Source organism: Lissotriton helveticus, chromosome 10 (assembly GCF_964261635.1).
Source record: "Lissotriton helveticus chromosome 10, aLisHel1.1, whole genome shotgun sequence".
Classification (NCBI taxonomy): Eukaryota; Metazoa; Chordata; class Amphibia; order Caudata; family Salamandridae; genus Lissotriton; species Lissotriton helveticus.
The window spans coordinates 233,855,015-233,870,668 of record NC_136071.1 but is presented as its reverse complement, the minus strand read 5'-3'; positions in this window follow the sequence as shown (position 1 = coordinate 233,870,668).

Here is a 15,654-nt window from a genome sequence, read left to right as displayed (position 1 = left end):
TATCATATTGCTCCTTTGACATTATGTTATTGGTCAGTGTTTCTTCTATACTTGTACTTCTAATGCCTAAATCAAATGATAGGTCATATAATGGCCGTTCATTATCTTGTACTTCATAGGATAAGGTGTCATCTGTTTCTATATCTATTGGTGTAAGTAATGGATCTAATATACTGTTTTCATTGCTATTAGTTGTTAGTTGTTTATTATGCTTATTATATTTATTATGATTAGAGTCAACTGTGTCTTTAAGTTGTAGATATCGTTCATAATAGGTACCTTTATTATTGATTATTTGTTGTTCATTTCGCCATGGGTAATATGGCATTAACAATTCTCTATAGTAATTTTCTGAGTCATTTTGACGTTAAATCTGCAATAGCGAATTACTTTTTCTTTTTTCTTTTTATGTACTCTGTTTCCTCTTGTAAATTAATTTCAAGTTCTTCATCTGAGCTATGAAAGTTATTTTCAGTAAGGAAATTGTCATGTCCTGTTTCTTGTTTTTTCTTACATTTCTTCTTTTCATTATACATAGATGCATAGTCAGCTAATGTACATTGTTCTAATTCTTCAGGGTGTTTGCTGTACCTCACTATAATATTATCATATTGTATTTTACAAGATGCATCTGGTAACAAATTGATAGTTTCTATGTCTTTTAATAAGTATGTCCGCTTTTCATTAGGACTTGTATTAATAAATACAAAAGATCTAGAACTTTTCCGTAAAGGAATTTGTAGTATAAGATAGGCTGCTTCTTGTGCACTTATTTCTGTACAGTTTAAGAATTTGTTACCTATATGCTTAAGTTGTTCTTTAATACTTGGATTGTGATATACTTCTTTAGCTGCTTGAGCAATTAATTTGCTCATTCCTCGCTGTGATTTACTAATATATGAAACAATATGCACAGCACATGCATATGCATCTAAGATGTATTGTATATCTATATTTGCTTGCCATGCTTGCAAAATAGTAGGATTGTAGTTTTTTTTATAAAGCATTCAGCTGGTGTTCTTTTTAGGAAAATAGTATTTTTTTCTATAACAGATTGTATACATAAAGTATATTGTTGTAGATCTATGTTCATAGAATCTAAAAACTGTTCAAAAGTATAAGTTTGGAATTCTTGGATGTTTATAGTTAGATGTATTAGTTCAATTTGCTGTAAGAGCTCTGTATTTGTTTTGTCTAGCTCTATTGGTTCTAGTATAAATGTTTCAGGCATTGGATATCTTGGATAATGATATTTGCATGTTCTTTTATGTTTGATACGGCAGTTTTTTGTATGGCCGTGTCTTTGTAGGGGTATTAAAGACTCTATAGCTGGATCTTGGGATTTTGCACATGTAACATACTTATTTATAAAAGTAGTGACTTCATTGATATGTTATGTTATGTTATGTTTATGTCTCTTTTATAGCGCACGGCTACCCCAAGGGGTGTCCCGGCGCTTTGGCAAAGAGAACTGAGGAAGAGAACACAACACAGCTACTCGCGAAGGCCGAAGAGAATCATACCGAGAAGAGCCAGGTCTTCAGCTCTTTTCTAAAGGAAAGGAGACTGTTTGCTTTCCTTAAGGAGACAGGTAGCTCATTCCAGCATCGCGGGGCCAAATATCGGAAAGAGCGCCCTCCAATCTGGGCAAGTTTGACAGGGGGAACAACGGCTTTCGCCAGCAAGGCCGACCGTAGAGTCCTCCTCGGCATATAAAAGGACAAGCGCTTCCCAATATATTTAGGGCCGATCGAATGAAGGGCCTTAAAAGCCAAGGTCAAAACCTTGAAGGTGATTCTTTTAGAAATGGACAACCAGTGCAGTCTCTTAAGCAATTCAGAGGCTTTTGCCCTACGTGGAAGACCAAAAATGGCTCTTGCCGCTGAATTCTGCACAATTTGCAGACGGGCCAACAGATATTTAGGCAGCCTGAGATAGAGGGCATTCGCATAATCCAATTGCGAGCCAATTAGAGACTGCACAATGATTTTTTTGTGTTGCAGAGATAGCAACGGAAGAAACTTCCGTAGCATTTTCAAAATGCCAAAGCATTTCCCTGACAACCCGATGATTTGGGGTCTGAAAGAAAGGCCGTCATCACACAACACACCAAGGTTTTTGGCTTTCGCAGAGGCCACATCAGGAGGAAACATGTCCTGGGGCCACCAAGTCTTCCAGCTGGGATCAGGCGGACATCCGAAGAAAAGCAACTCCGACTTATCGGAGTTGCATTTCAGACTGTGCCGCCGAAACCAATCGAAAACCGCACCCAGGCATTCCCTAATCAGGCCACCATCAAAAGCCTCTCCCTTCTTAAACGTAAAAAGGAGCTGGGTGTCATCAGCATAGGATATGATCCGGGCACCGAAGGACTCCGCTACCGCCGCCAGAGGAGCCATGTAGATATTAAAAAGGGTGGGGCTCAGGATAGACCCCTGGGGAACCCCCACCTCTAGCGGCGGCATTTCAGCGGAGAACGGAGGTGCCCAGACCACTTGTCGCCAGCCGGTCAAAAAAGACTTAAACCAGTTCCACACCATCCCACGGAGACCGATCTCCCAGAGTCTAGAAAGGAGACCGTCGTGAGGGACGGTGTCGAACGCCGCCGACAAGTCCAGCATAACCAGAATAGCCTTACTTCCAAGATCAAGAGTCTCTCTGATGGCATGGATATCAGAACTTTCATATAGTGGAACATTTTCTATCCATATTATAGCATGTATATGTGGTGATCCACGTTGTTGGAGTTCCACTCTATTAAAGTAATCAATAATCTTGCCAATTGGATTACTTTCATGCAATAAAATGCAATTAAATAATTTCCTAACTTGGAAGTCAAACTGTCTTGCACATGTAATGGGATTTTGCTGTATTAATTTGCATTTTGTTTCCCATGACATATTGTCAAATTCTTCTTTTGTGCATTCTGGTCTTTTTTCTATTCTGAATAATATGTTAATTAAGTGATACCATTTAGTTTCTGCAGCTGATAATGTTAAAAAAAGGTTTGTAATCCTAATTGTCTAATCATAGCAAAGAGGTCTTTTTTGCATTGCTCCCAATATGGTGGTGAACTACGTATTGTTTTTAGTATTTTGTACCCTTCATTAAACTGTAAAATGGTATCTAATTTATCTTTTATGTCTTTGGCAGTTATAATGTTTCCATTATTAAAGTATTTTCTAAGAGAGATAAATATTTTGCTTTGTATTTGTTTAATGTGTAATGCTTTTACTTTAAAGAAAATATTAGTAATGAACTTTGCTACTCTTAGATCATTACTTCTTACTTCTGATTGACAGATTGTGCTGTTATGTATTGGGACATGCCTTTCTTTATTAGTTGGCCTTCGTTTTCCGCAAAATATAGTTGGGAATGCTAAATATTCTGAATCTTTGTCCTCATATAAGCCTCTTGGTGTGTTATATTCTGCAGGTGCTACACTTAAAATATTATTTGTTTCTGTAGTAATTGTTTCATTATCTAACATAGTATCTAAATTTCCTGCTGGAATGTTGTCTGAGGAATCAGATGAATTACTTGTATCTGAAGTCTCATCACAAGAATGTATGTCTTGTGTTGTATAATCCCAATCTTTATTAACAGTGATTCCATATTCTTGAAACAAAGTGCTAGTAGTTGCCAAATATAAAGCTGCACGTTTTACTTTGTTTGGTCTAACATTTTCTAAATGGGTATAAGATTTATAACTTAATTTCCTTTTTAATTTTATTGTGATTGTCATGTTATCATTAATTTGCCTTGGTAAAATAGTTACAGTTGTCATAACATCTGCAGGTACATTTACTACTGCACCTGATAGAGATTTTTGGAATCCACGTGGTAATGTTCTAATTTGTAAAAAAGGTATTCTTGGTGATACTAATCTTTCTTCTAAGTTATGCAAGTGTAAGACTGCTGGGATATCAGGAAATATCATCCCATTATAAACTGAACATGGAGGTATTTTGCCCTTACAAATATATGTGTAGCATGTTTGGCATATCTCATCTGTTGTGTATTTGCTAATGTTACATTCTATGAATTTTGCCCGCTTACTAATATTGTTTGTTTTTTGTAGACTTTGCTTATGCCATAGTTGATTGCAAATAGTGCAAGTGTACTCAGGACCATATCTTATTTCTGCATGGAATATACTAATTATATCCTTTGTTGTTTGACCTGTAACATTTCTAGTATTATTAAGTCTATTTTCTCTGTCTTGTGTATGTTTTCTTTTCCTATTACTGATATTTTCTCAAATTTGTATACTATTTGTTGTTTGAGTTTCGGATTCAATAGCAGGTGTTACTGTGTTAATTATATCAGTATTGCTATTAGTTATGTGTGAAGCCGAATAACTGTGTGTTGTTAAATGCAGTCCATTGGCTTGACAATTGCTGCTTTGTGTGTTAATAATTGTACTTCCTACTTGTAAGTTAGTTGAAGGAATCTCTGGTAATGCATTTAGAGATATATGTGTCGTATGGACATATATGTTTTTATAGACTTAACATTTCCTTTTCTATGGTTTCTTTGTGTTTTCTGTAATGATATTTTGCTAATTGTTTTTATGTTCACTGTAGTTATTTCTAAAGTAATACTCCCTGAATTTGTAATCTTTTCTTTATCAGCTAACTTTATGATGTATTCCATAATAAGATTAATAGAGTCAATTGGTATAGCAATACATGTTCCATTAGGATGTGGTATTGCATTTTCATTTTGGCTATGTGAATCAAATATAAAGTATGGATGTATAGTTTTAAATACAGAAATTGTATATCTACCTATACAGTTCAATACACCAGTTTGCAAATTAATTGTAGAAGTTAATGTTGATATAAATTTACTATGTGAAGTTTGTGCTGATTTTGTTACTTCGTCTCTGAAGCAATTCTTGAGCTTAATAGCATATATTATGTTATTGCTTTGTATGTAATTTGGTAAATTTTGCGATTGCATACAATGTTGTTCGTTAACAGTGCATTTCTGTGTAAAAAGCATCTCTGAGATTCATAGTACAATGTAAATCTACACTATCCCAAATATATGCTGGTTTACAGTAGTTCTGTAGAATAGCAAATATACTATTTTGCAGAGAATGTGTATATTGAATACTATTAGTACTATGTGTATTTTTTCCTGTGTATGTGTTATTTAAAAAATCTAATTCTTGTTGTGCTTGTGTTAAAATATTTGCATCTATGTTGGTATTATTTGTGTTAGTTTGCTTGTTGTGCAATGTGCTATTGTTTATACTTTTAGGAAGTATTATGGTATTACTTTCAGTAATAGGTTTACATGTATAATAGCAATTACTTGAATATGTGTGGGTATGTAAATTACTTGTTGATATGGTCTGTTATTGTACATTTATGTGTGTGTTATTAATATGTTCTCTTTCTGTGTTGCTCTTAAGTGTTTTCTTAAGTATACTTGCATATGTGTTAGTAGCAGTAGTCTCTTGTGGTGTATTAGTATATTGTGTTGTACTTATGTTCCTGCTGTTGGTTGTAGACATATTCTTATGTGTTGTTGTTGGAATTAAAAGTGTACTGGAATATGTACTTTGTACTAGGAGTATTATGTAAAGATGCTAATGGCTGTTTCTCAGAAACAAAATGTGTTTGCTTTAGATTTAGATCCCTGAATGTTTTTTTTTGCAGTTTCTATACGTGCTTCAAATGCCTGTGTGAACATTTTTTTACATGCTTTAGTAGAATGAACATACAGATTTGTGGGTGCTAATGAATTTCTATTTTGTTCATTACTCACCATTGCTTTTTGAAGTGACTTTTTTAATCATACTAAATTATATTGGAGTTAATTCATAGAGTACGCAATTCATATTTGGTTTCTTTAGATAGTGTGCCAGCTTTGTGATGTACTCTATAAGTTTTTCAAATATGAACTGTATAGTAATACATGTTCCATTTGGGTGAAGCATTCCAGTGTTATCACGACTATGTGAGTCAAATACAAAGTATGAATTGTTATTTTTAAAAATGGATATTACATAAATTTCCATGCAAAGTAAAACTCCTGAGTTTAAATCAAGTGCCGTTTTTAATATTTTTTGCAAATTTGGAAATGAAGGGTCAAATTGTTGTAATATGTTCCCATAAGAAGGTTCTTTAAGGTTAAGTGAATAGATAGTCGTATTGTGTTCTATAAAATTTGGTAAATCATCTGGATGCATAAGTTGTTCTTTATTAATAGAATGCATATCTGTATATAAAGCATCACCTAATTCCATAATGTAATGCAAGTCTTCTTTAGTCCATGTATTTGCATCTTTGTAATAGTTGTGTATAATTGCAAACGTACTATTTGGCAAGCATTGATACCCTCTTGAATTATCTGAAAATTTGTAATGGCCTTGATGATAATCTGCTGGCAGTATTGGCATCATATTTTTTGAAATTTAGAAAATATTTTTTTTTCAAACAATTTTTTTTATTGCTAGAAGTTTTGGTATAGCTGTGTCCTAGCCTTTTATTTTGTTATATATATATATATATATACGCAATTTATAAAATATTTGAAGGCACTACTTATTTGGCTATATGTGAAGTTAAAGAAAATATTAAGCTACTTTATTTGCAAATATGTTTTGCAAAATATTTTTTAACGTATGGAGTTTAACTTTTTTTTAAAAACTGTAAATTAAGGATTTGATTAAAATATATATACATTTGATCTACCATTAAGTATATATATTTATATAAATATGTATACATATATATATATACACACACTCACACACACACATATATATATATATATATATATATATATATATATATATATATATATATATATATTATAGTTGTTTTTAAGGTAAGTATAATTGAAGGAAAATACGCAAAATCTATAATATGTTTATTGTTTTCTTTTAGCTTTTAAGTACTAACCTTTTATGTTTTGCTTATGTAATGGAACTTGTTGTTTAGTAGCTAGACTTTGTAGTACCTATTTATATGTTATGTATTATATAAATATATATATATATATATATATATATATAATGAAGAGTTATATTTGTTTTGGTATATATTTACTCTATTGATTGTGTTAACACGTTTTTTTAGTTACAGGTGGATAAATATTAAAAAAGGGACCTTGACCTTGCTGAATGTTTATAAAGAATTAGCAATGCCTGTTCTTAATGAAACAATTGGCAATGTAGGAGTTAATATACATATATATATATATATATATATATATATATATATATATATATATATATATATATATATATATATATATATATATATATATATATATATATATATATATATATATATATATATTCTATGGTTGTTTTGCAGTTAACTAAAATCAAAGGTAAATAGGCAATGGTTATATTATGTTGATGTTTCCTTTGTTTTATATAACTAAACTTGGTATTTAGTTGCTATATTTTATACTACCTATTTAAATTTCCTGTATGATATATATATGTAAAATATATATATATATATATTTATATAAATATATGTTTATATATATATCTATATTAAGTGTTGATATATGCCTTCTCTATTGTTTTTCTAGCGATTTCTATACTTACAGGTGGATACATAAAGAAAACCGATACTTTTACCTTGATGATGTTTTCACTGAGGATGTTCTGACAAACAATTACCAACGTCTGATTTTAAATAAACAATTGGCAACCTAGGGAAGAATGAAAACAAGCATTATGAATGAGTTTACATATTAATATAATAAAATTTGCTGTGTGTTCTTAAAGAATTTTAGTATATAAAAGTGTTTAGCAAAGAGTATTTTAATTAATGCATTAGTAGTAATGAAAAGTGTATTACAGTAAGTTATAAAGAATAGTGTAGCATATATTGTATTATATTATATGTTGATAAGTGTGTATTAAACATTGTGTGTAGAGAGTGTGTGTGTATAGCGTGCATGTGTAAAGAGTGCATGTGTAAAGAGTGCATGTGTAAATAATACGTGTGTAAAGAGTACGTATGTAAAGAGTACATCAGTACTTTTGTAAAGAGTGCTTATGTAAAGAGTACGTCTGTAAAGAGTGCATGTGTAAAGAGTGCATGTGTAAAGAGTGTATGTGTAAGGAGTGCATGTGTAGAGAGTGCATGTGTAGAGAGACCTCTTTATACACATTCTTTGTACACATACGTTTGCAGAGAGCGCGTGTGCAAAGACCACATTAGTGTTAGTAGACTTAAAGTGTATTATTAGTGTGATTTTGTATGTATAGAACTACTAAACAAATTGTCAAAAAGTTGACAGTGCCTTATGTAAGTAGCACTATTATATTTTGCAGATTTGTTCTGTGTGTAGAAAGCATGTGTATAAAGGCATGTGTGTAGAAATTGTGTGCAGAAAGCATATATGTAGAAAGCATATATGTAGTATATGCCTTAAGACTATGTGTAGAGAGAATGTGTGTAGAGGGTGTGTGTGTGTGTAGAGGACATGTGTGTAGAGGATGGGTGTTGACAGCTGGTATGGCCAGAGTTGGTGTAGAGAGTATATGTAGTGTATGTGTTGAGAGTGTATGTGTAGAGAGAGTGTGTGTGTAGAGAGTGTGTGTTAGAGAGTGTACAGGAGAGTGTGAACACAGAGTGTTGGTATGTAAAATGTATTATTTGTTTAGTAATGTACATATAAAAAAGGACAAAAAGTTGTGAAAAAGTTGACAGTGCCTCACGGAAGGAACACCATTGGAGTTTGCAGATTGGTTCTCACCTGCACTCACTTTCTCATCATAAGCACTTGTCAACTTATAGTAGAAAGAGTAGAAAAAGAAGTAAAAAGAATGAAGACAGTAAAGATTACACAGTGTGAAGTATATGTGAAGTTGTAAAGAGAATATTATAAGCAGTGTATGTAGTATAGAGTAATTAGTATAGTATAGTAGTAACGGGGATAAAGTGAGTAGAGATGGTATTTGAATTGTAAGTGTTATATATGTGTTTCTGAGAGTGTGTATTACAAAGTATGTTAAAAGAGAGTATGTATTATAACGTGTGTATTATAGGTGCATTTGTGTTGATAGCATATGTGTAGAGGGTGTGTGTGTAAAGGGCCTGTAGGGTCTTTACACATGTCCTCTGAAATATGCCCTGTCTGCACCCGCCCTCTCTGCACCCGCCCTCTCTGCACACGCCCTCTCTACACACGCCCTCTCTACACACGCCTTCTCTACACACGCCCTCTCTACACACGCCCTCTCTACACACGCCCTCTCTAGACACGCCCTCTCTACACACGCCCTCTACACACATGCATGCATAGTGTGCACGTGCAGAGAGGCCGCGTGCAGAGAGGCCAGGTGCAGAGAGGCCAGGTGCAGAGAGGCCGCGTGCAGAGAGGCCGCGTGCAGAGAGGCCGCGTGCAGAGAGGCCGCGTGCAGAGAGGCCGCGTGCAGAGAGGCCGCGTGCAGAGGGCGTGTGCAGAGAGGGCGTGTGCAGAGAGGGCAAGCGTGTGTAGAGAAGTGTGCAGAGGAACCAGAGAGCGCGTGTAAAGAGAGCGCGTGTAAAGAGAGCATGTGTAAAGAGAGCACGTGTAAAGAGAGCATATAGAACATTGAAAGTGTAAACTGAAATTGTATTAGTATGTTGTAGACAACTATTTTTGAGAGCATGTGTTTATAGAGCTTGTGTGTAGAAAGCGTGTGTGTAAAAAGCATGTGTGTAGAAAGCGTATATGTAGTGTATGCGTTGAGACTATGTGTAGAGAAAATGTGTGTAGAGAGCATATGTGTGTAGAGGGCTTGTGTGTATAGTGCATCTGTGTGCAAAGCAGGTGTGGCCAGAGTGGGTGTGGGCAGAGTAGGTGTGGACAGAGCAAGTGTGTAGAGTATATGTAGTGTATGTGTTGAGATTGTATGTGTAGAGAGAGTGTATGTGTAGAGAGTGTGTGTTAGAGAGTTTGTAGGAGAGTGTGGGCACAGAGTGTTAGTAGCCTTAAAGTGTATTATTAGTGTGATAATATAAATAGAAAAATGAAAAAAAAGTTGTGAAAAAGTTGACAGTGCCTCACGGAAGTAACACCATTGGAGTTTGCAGATTGGTTCTCACCTGCACTCACTTTCTCATCATAAGCATTTGTCAACTTATAGTAGGAAGTGCAGAAAAAGAAAAAAAAGATGAAGACAGTAAAGTTTAGACAGTGCAAAGTATATAAGAAGTTGTAAAGCGAGTATTAGAAGCAGTGTATGTAGAATAGAGTAACTAGTAAAGTATAGTATTAAGGGGGATAAAGTGAGTACAGATCGTATTTAAATTGTAAGTGTTAAATATGTGTTGTTGAGTTTGTGTATTACAGAGTATGTCAAAAGATAGTATGTAGTAAATGTTGTGTATTATAGAGTATCCATAAAGAGTATGTATTAAGAGAAGTGCTAAAGAGAATATGTGGTAAAGAGAGTATGTGGTAAAGAGAGTATGTGGTAAAGAGAGTATGTGGTAAAGAGAGTATGTGGTAAAGAGAGTATGTGGTAAAGAGAGTATGTTGTACAGAGAGTATGTGGTAAAGAGAGTATGTTGTAAAGGGAGTATGTGGTAAAGAGATTACGTTTTAAAGAGAGCAGGTCTAACATGCTCCATGTAATAAGTGTTCAGCACTTTCCACAGAATGCTTCCAACGGTATGTATGCTCCTGTTTCTGTGTTTATGATAAGCCATATGTTCAATGATGTTAACCTAATCTCTTTTTGTCTTTTTTTCGAGGTCTAACATGCCTCAAAGTAATACAATTGCAATTTCCAGTACTTGCACTCACTTTTTCATCAACAGCTATTGGCAACTTATAGTGCAGCACACTATTCTACTGCACTCTCTGCACTGGGCTCTCTGCATTGGGCTTGGTGCACCATGCTTTTTGTACCATGCTTCTTGCACCACACTCCTTGCAATACCCTCTGTGTGTGCAGAAAGGGCGTGTGCAGAGAGGGCGGGTGCAGAGAGGGCGGGTGCAGAGAGGGCGGGTGGGTGCAGAGAGGGCGGGCGTGTGCAGAGAGGACTGGCATGTACAGAGAAGGCTGCATGTGCAGAGAGGAGGTGTGCAGAGAGGAGGTGTGCTGAGACGAGGTGTGGAGAGAGGAGGTGTGCAGAGAGGAGGTGTGCAGAGAAGACATGTGCAGAGAGGTAGCGTGCAGGGAGGTCGTGTGCAGAGAAGGCGTGTGCAGAGAGTGTGTGTAAAGAGAGCTTATGTAAAGAGAGCTTATGTAAAGAGAGCGCGTGTAAAGAGAGCGCGTGTAAAGAGAGCGCGTGTAAAGAGAGCGCGTGTAAAGAGATTGCGTGTAAAGAGATTGCGTGTAAAGAGAGCGCGTGTAAAGAGAGCGCGTGTAAAGAGAGCATGCGTGCAGATATCATGTAGTACATTGAAAGTGTAAACTTAAATTGTATTATTATGTTGTGTATGCATTGAGACTGTATGTGTAGAGAAAATGTGTGTAGAGAGCTTGTGTGTGTGTAGAGGTCTTGTGTGTAGAGTGCGGCATTATGCATAGCATGTGTGGGCAAAGTGGGTATGGGCATAGTAGGTTGTAAAGAGAGTATGCAGAAAATACAGTATATGGTAAAGAGAGTATGTGGTAAAGGGAGTGTGTGGCAAAGAGAGTATGGAGTATAGAGAGTATGTGGTAAAGATAGTATGTGGTAAAGATAGTATGTGGTAAAGATAGTATGTGGTAAAGAGAGTATGTGGTAAAGAGAGTATGTGGTAAAGAGAGTATGTTGTAAAGAGAGTATGTGGTAAAGAGCTTACGTGGTAAAGAGAGTATGGAGAGTATGGAGTATAGAGAGTATGGAGTATAGAGAGTATGGAGTATAGAGAGTAAGGAGTATAGAGAGTATGTGGTAAAGATAGTATGTGGTAAAGAGAGTATGTGGTAAAGAGAGTATGTGGTAAAGAGATGTGGTAAAGAGAGTATGCGGTAAAGAGCTTACGTGGTAAAGAGCTTACGTGGTAAAGAGCTTACGTGGTAAAGAGCTTACGTGGTAAAGAGCTTACGTGGTAAAGAGAGTATGTGTTAAAGAGAGTATGTGTTAAAGAGAGTATGCAGTAAAGCGAGAATGCATTAGAGAGCTACAATACATGATCCCTTAAAAAATCCGGTTAAATAATAAACTTACTGTGTTTTAGTAACCAACGTTTAAGATGTATAATAGATGTTGCTGTTTAAAGAAATGGCTCGACTGGTTGTTTTTTCTATGTAAGTAAATAACAATAAAACAAAAATTAGTTTGCAAGTAAAGAAAAGTAAACAATACATGAACGTTACATAAGGGATGGTTGCACTTGTGCAGCTATTAACCTAAAAATGCGAGAGGTAGCAAAGAGTGTGTTTAAAGAAGTGGCGTGCTTAAAATGCAAAAGAGTTTCAAAGACATTAGTAATTTGCTCATTGTTGCTATGGTGTTTACTAGACCTAAACTAGAAGCAGTGAGAGGGTGAGGGTGATGCAGGCGGTGAGTTAAGTATAAGCGTTTGAAGCTGTTTGGAAGAGACTGAGTGTACTAGCAGGTGTTGAGGGAGGGTAGAGAGTAGTAGAGAGTGAGTAGTAGAGAGTAGTAGACAGTGAGTAGTGGCTTGTATAGAGCGTAGTAGAGAGTGAGTAGTAGAGAGTAGTAGAGAGTGAGTAGTAGAGCGTAGTAGAGAGTGAGTAGTTGGGAATAGAGAGTAGTAGAGAGTGAATAGTAGAGCATAGTAGAGAGTGAGTAGTGGAGAGTAAGTAGTAGAGAGAGAGTAGAAAGTGAGTAGGAGAGAGTAGAAGAGAGTGAGTAGTGGATTGTAGTAGAGAGTGAGTAGTGAATTTTAGAGAGAGTAGTAGAAAGTGAGTAGTAGAGAGTAGTAGAAAGTAGTAGAGAGTGAGTAGTAGAGTAAGTAGTAGAGAGAGAGAGAGTAGTAGAGTGAGTAGTAGAGAGTAGTATACAGTGAGTAGTAGAGTAGTAGAGAGTGAGTAGTAGAGTAGAGAGTAGTAGAGAGTAAATAGTAGAAAGTAGTAGAGAAATAAAGATAACAGATAAAGATTTCTCCTGTGACATATTGAAACAGTTGCATGATGTCAAACGTTATTTTCCAAATAAGTTGTAAAAGTAGCATTTCAAATCTTTAAGACACATTGCACGTAAAATTAGTTACTAAAAGCAAACTTAAGCAAACTTATAACATTGGTGCAATTCTAAAAGCCTAAGAATAAAAGTGAAAAGGGAGAACATTGTTTCAATTAAGCAAGAGTAAGAATAAAAGTAATGTAACAAATGGTAAAACTCTGAACTAAAAGCCGATTTATTTTGCAATCTGAAAAGTAACTTACTGTTCTGTAGCAGAGAAACGGCAGCTCTCGAAGTGCACCGGCAGCTCTCGGAATGCACCGGATGGAGTTCTTCAAGAAATGACCCGAATGGTTGCTGTTGAAGTTTAACTCCTGTAAAATAAGAAAAAAAAGGCAGTTGCTTAAATTAAATAACAACAGAAGACAGCATGTAGTGTTGAAAAACAGTATGTAGATGAGAAGTAGACAAGTAACTTTATCAAATTACTAAGCATTCTTACATTAATGAGTTCTTTTCACGCCGTACTAACCTCTATCTAAAGTACAGTGTAAAATAAAGTAACACAAGTCACATAGTATTTTAATAAAAATAGGGAAGACTCAAACCAAAAGGCAGGCAGAGGAGACCTGAAAGTGGAAAATAATAAAACATTAGATACAGAAAATGCATGAGGTAGCAAATTGCAATACAGAAAAAGTGTGGCATGTGTGCACGTTAGGAAAGAGAACACCAAAATCAATTTGTAGGGTCACAGTGCGAGTTAGCTGATACATGGGGTATGAAATTGCAATACAGAAAAACTGCGGCATGTGTGCACCTTAGGAAAGAAAAACCCCAAAACAATTTGTAGTATAATATTGCAATATATGGCAGATATCCCCCCCCTTAAAAATGAACTAATGTTTAGAACGTAACTATGGTTAGTAAAGGGTGGACGGCATGCAGAGGGGCATTTAAGCAAGGAGCGTCTGAAGCTGTTGAAAGGAGATTGTGTGCCAGAGCATATGTTCATGGAGGGGACTGGGGTTTAAGATTGAAGGTAGTTAAACACGGGCCTTTCATCCTTCTAGGGCCTATTTGAATGGGTGCTTACTTGTGTGAGCTGTGCGGATAATGGGATAGGTAAGGCGCTGTGGAGAAAGTTAAACGCAGTAGAGGATGTGGGGATTTGCGAGGGCGATAATGGCTGAGAAGGGCAGTGCCGGCAAGGGTGAGAATGCGAGTGAGCATACTATGTAGGAAAGTGCAATGCAAGAAAAAGTGTGGCATGTGTGCAAGTTATGAGCGAAAACACAAAGTACAAATACAAGTGTAATACTGCAACATATAGCAGACACTCCTAAAAAAAAACCAAATGTTTAAAACGTAACTAATGTCAGTGAAGGGGTGGGCGTCTATGAGGGCCATTTAAGTATAGTACGTTTGAAGTTGTTCAAATGAGCTTGAGCGCCCTAGCAAATGTTTACGGAGGAAAGTGTTTGTAAAACTAAGAATAAAATATAAAGTTCAATACAGCCCTATATAGCAGACAGTCCTAAAAATGAAGAAAACTGTATAGCCTAACTAGGGCTAGTGAAGGGGGGGGGGACAACGGCATGCAGAGGGGCATTAAAGCATGGAGCGTCTGAAGCCGTTGAAATGACATTTTGCGCCAGAGCAGATGTCCTTGGAGGGGACTTGTTGAATATCCCATAATTCAATAAGAAGTATACTACTGATATATGGCATAGACTCCTAAAAATGATTTAACTTTAAGAACGTAAACAGGGGCAGTAAGGGGGGATCGCGGCATGTCAAGTAACATGTAAGCAAGGAGCGTTTTAAGCTGGAATGGAGATTGCGTTGCAGCAAATGTTCACGGAAGTATACTACTGACATATGGCCTACACTCTTAAAAAAATTATCCAACTTTTAGAACTTAAACAGGGGCAGTAAGGGGGATCGCGGCATGCCAAATAACATGTAAGCAAGGAGCGTTTTAAGCTGGAATAGAGATTGCGTTGCAGCAAATGTACACGGAGGGGACTATTGTTTGATTTGGAAGGAAGTTAAACATGGGCCTTTTATCCTTCTAGGGCCGATTGGATTTGGTGTTTGCTGCTGTGTGATCTGGGAGTACAATCCTTGAGCTTAGGCGCTGTAGAGAAAGTTGTTTGTAATAGAGAATGTGAAGATGTGTGAATGCGATAGTATGGGGGGATAGAGGTGGCTGCACAGACAAGGCGATAATACGAGTTATCTATAAATGAGATAGCAAACTGCAATAGTAGAAAAAGAGTAGAGGTGTGCATGTTCGGAAAGAATCCTAAAAATGTATTTAGAAGTATAATATCGCAATCTATGGTAGATATTCCGAAATAATTAAGAAATGGTTACAATGTAAGTAGGGTCAGTGAGAGCGTGTGCGGCATGCAGAGGGGCATTTAGGCAAGAACCGTGTGAAGCTGGAATTGAGATTGTGCGCCAGAGCAGAAGTTCACGGAGGGGACTTGTGCCTGTGCAGAACTGCACTAAAAATAACACTACAAGTAATGGATACAGTTGTTGCTATCTAAAAAGTAAGCGCGCCATTCAAATAAAAAGTACGTGTTCAGTACAATAA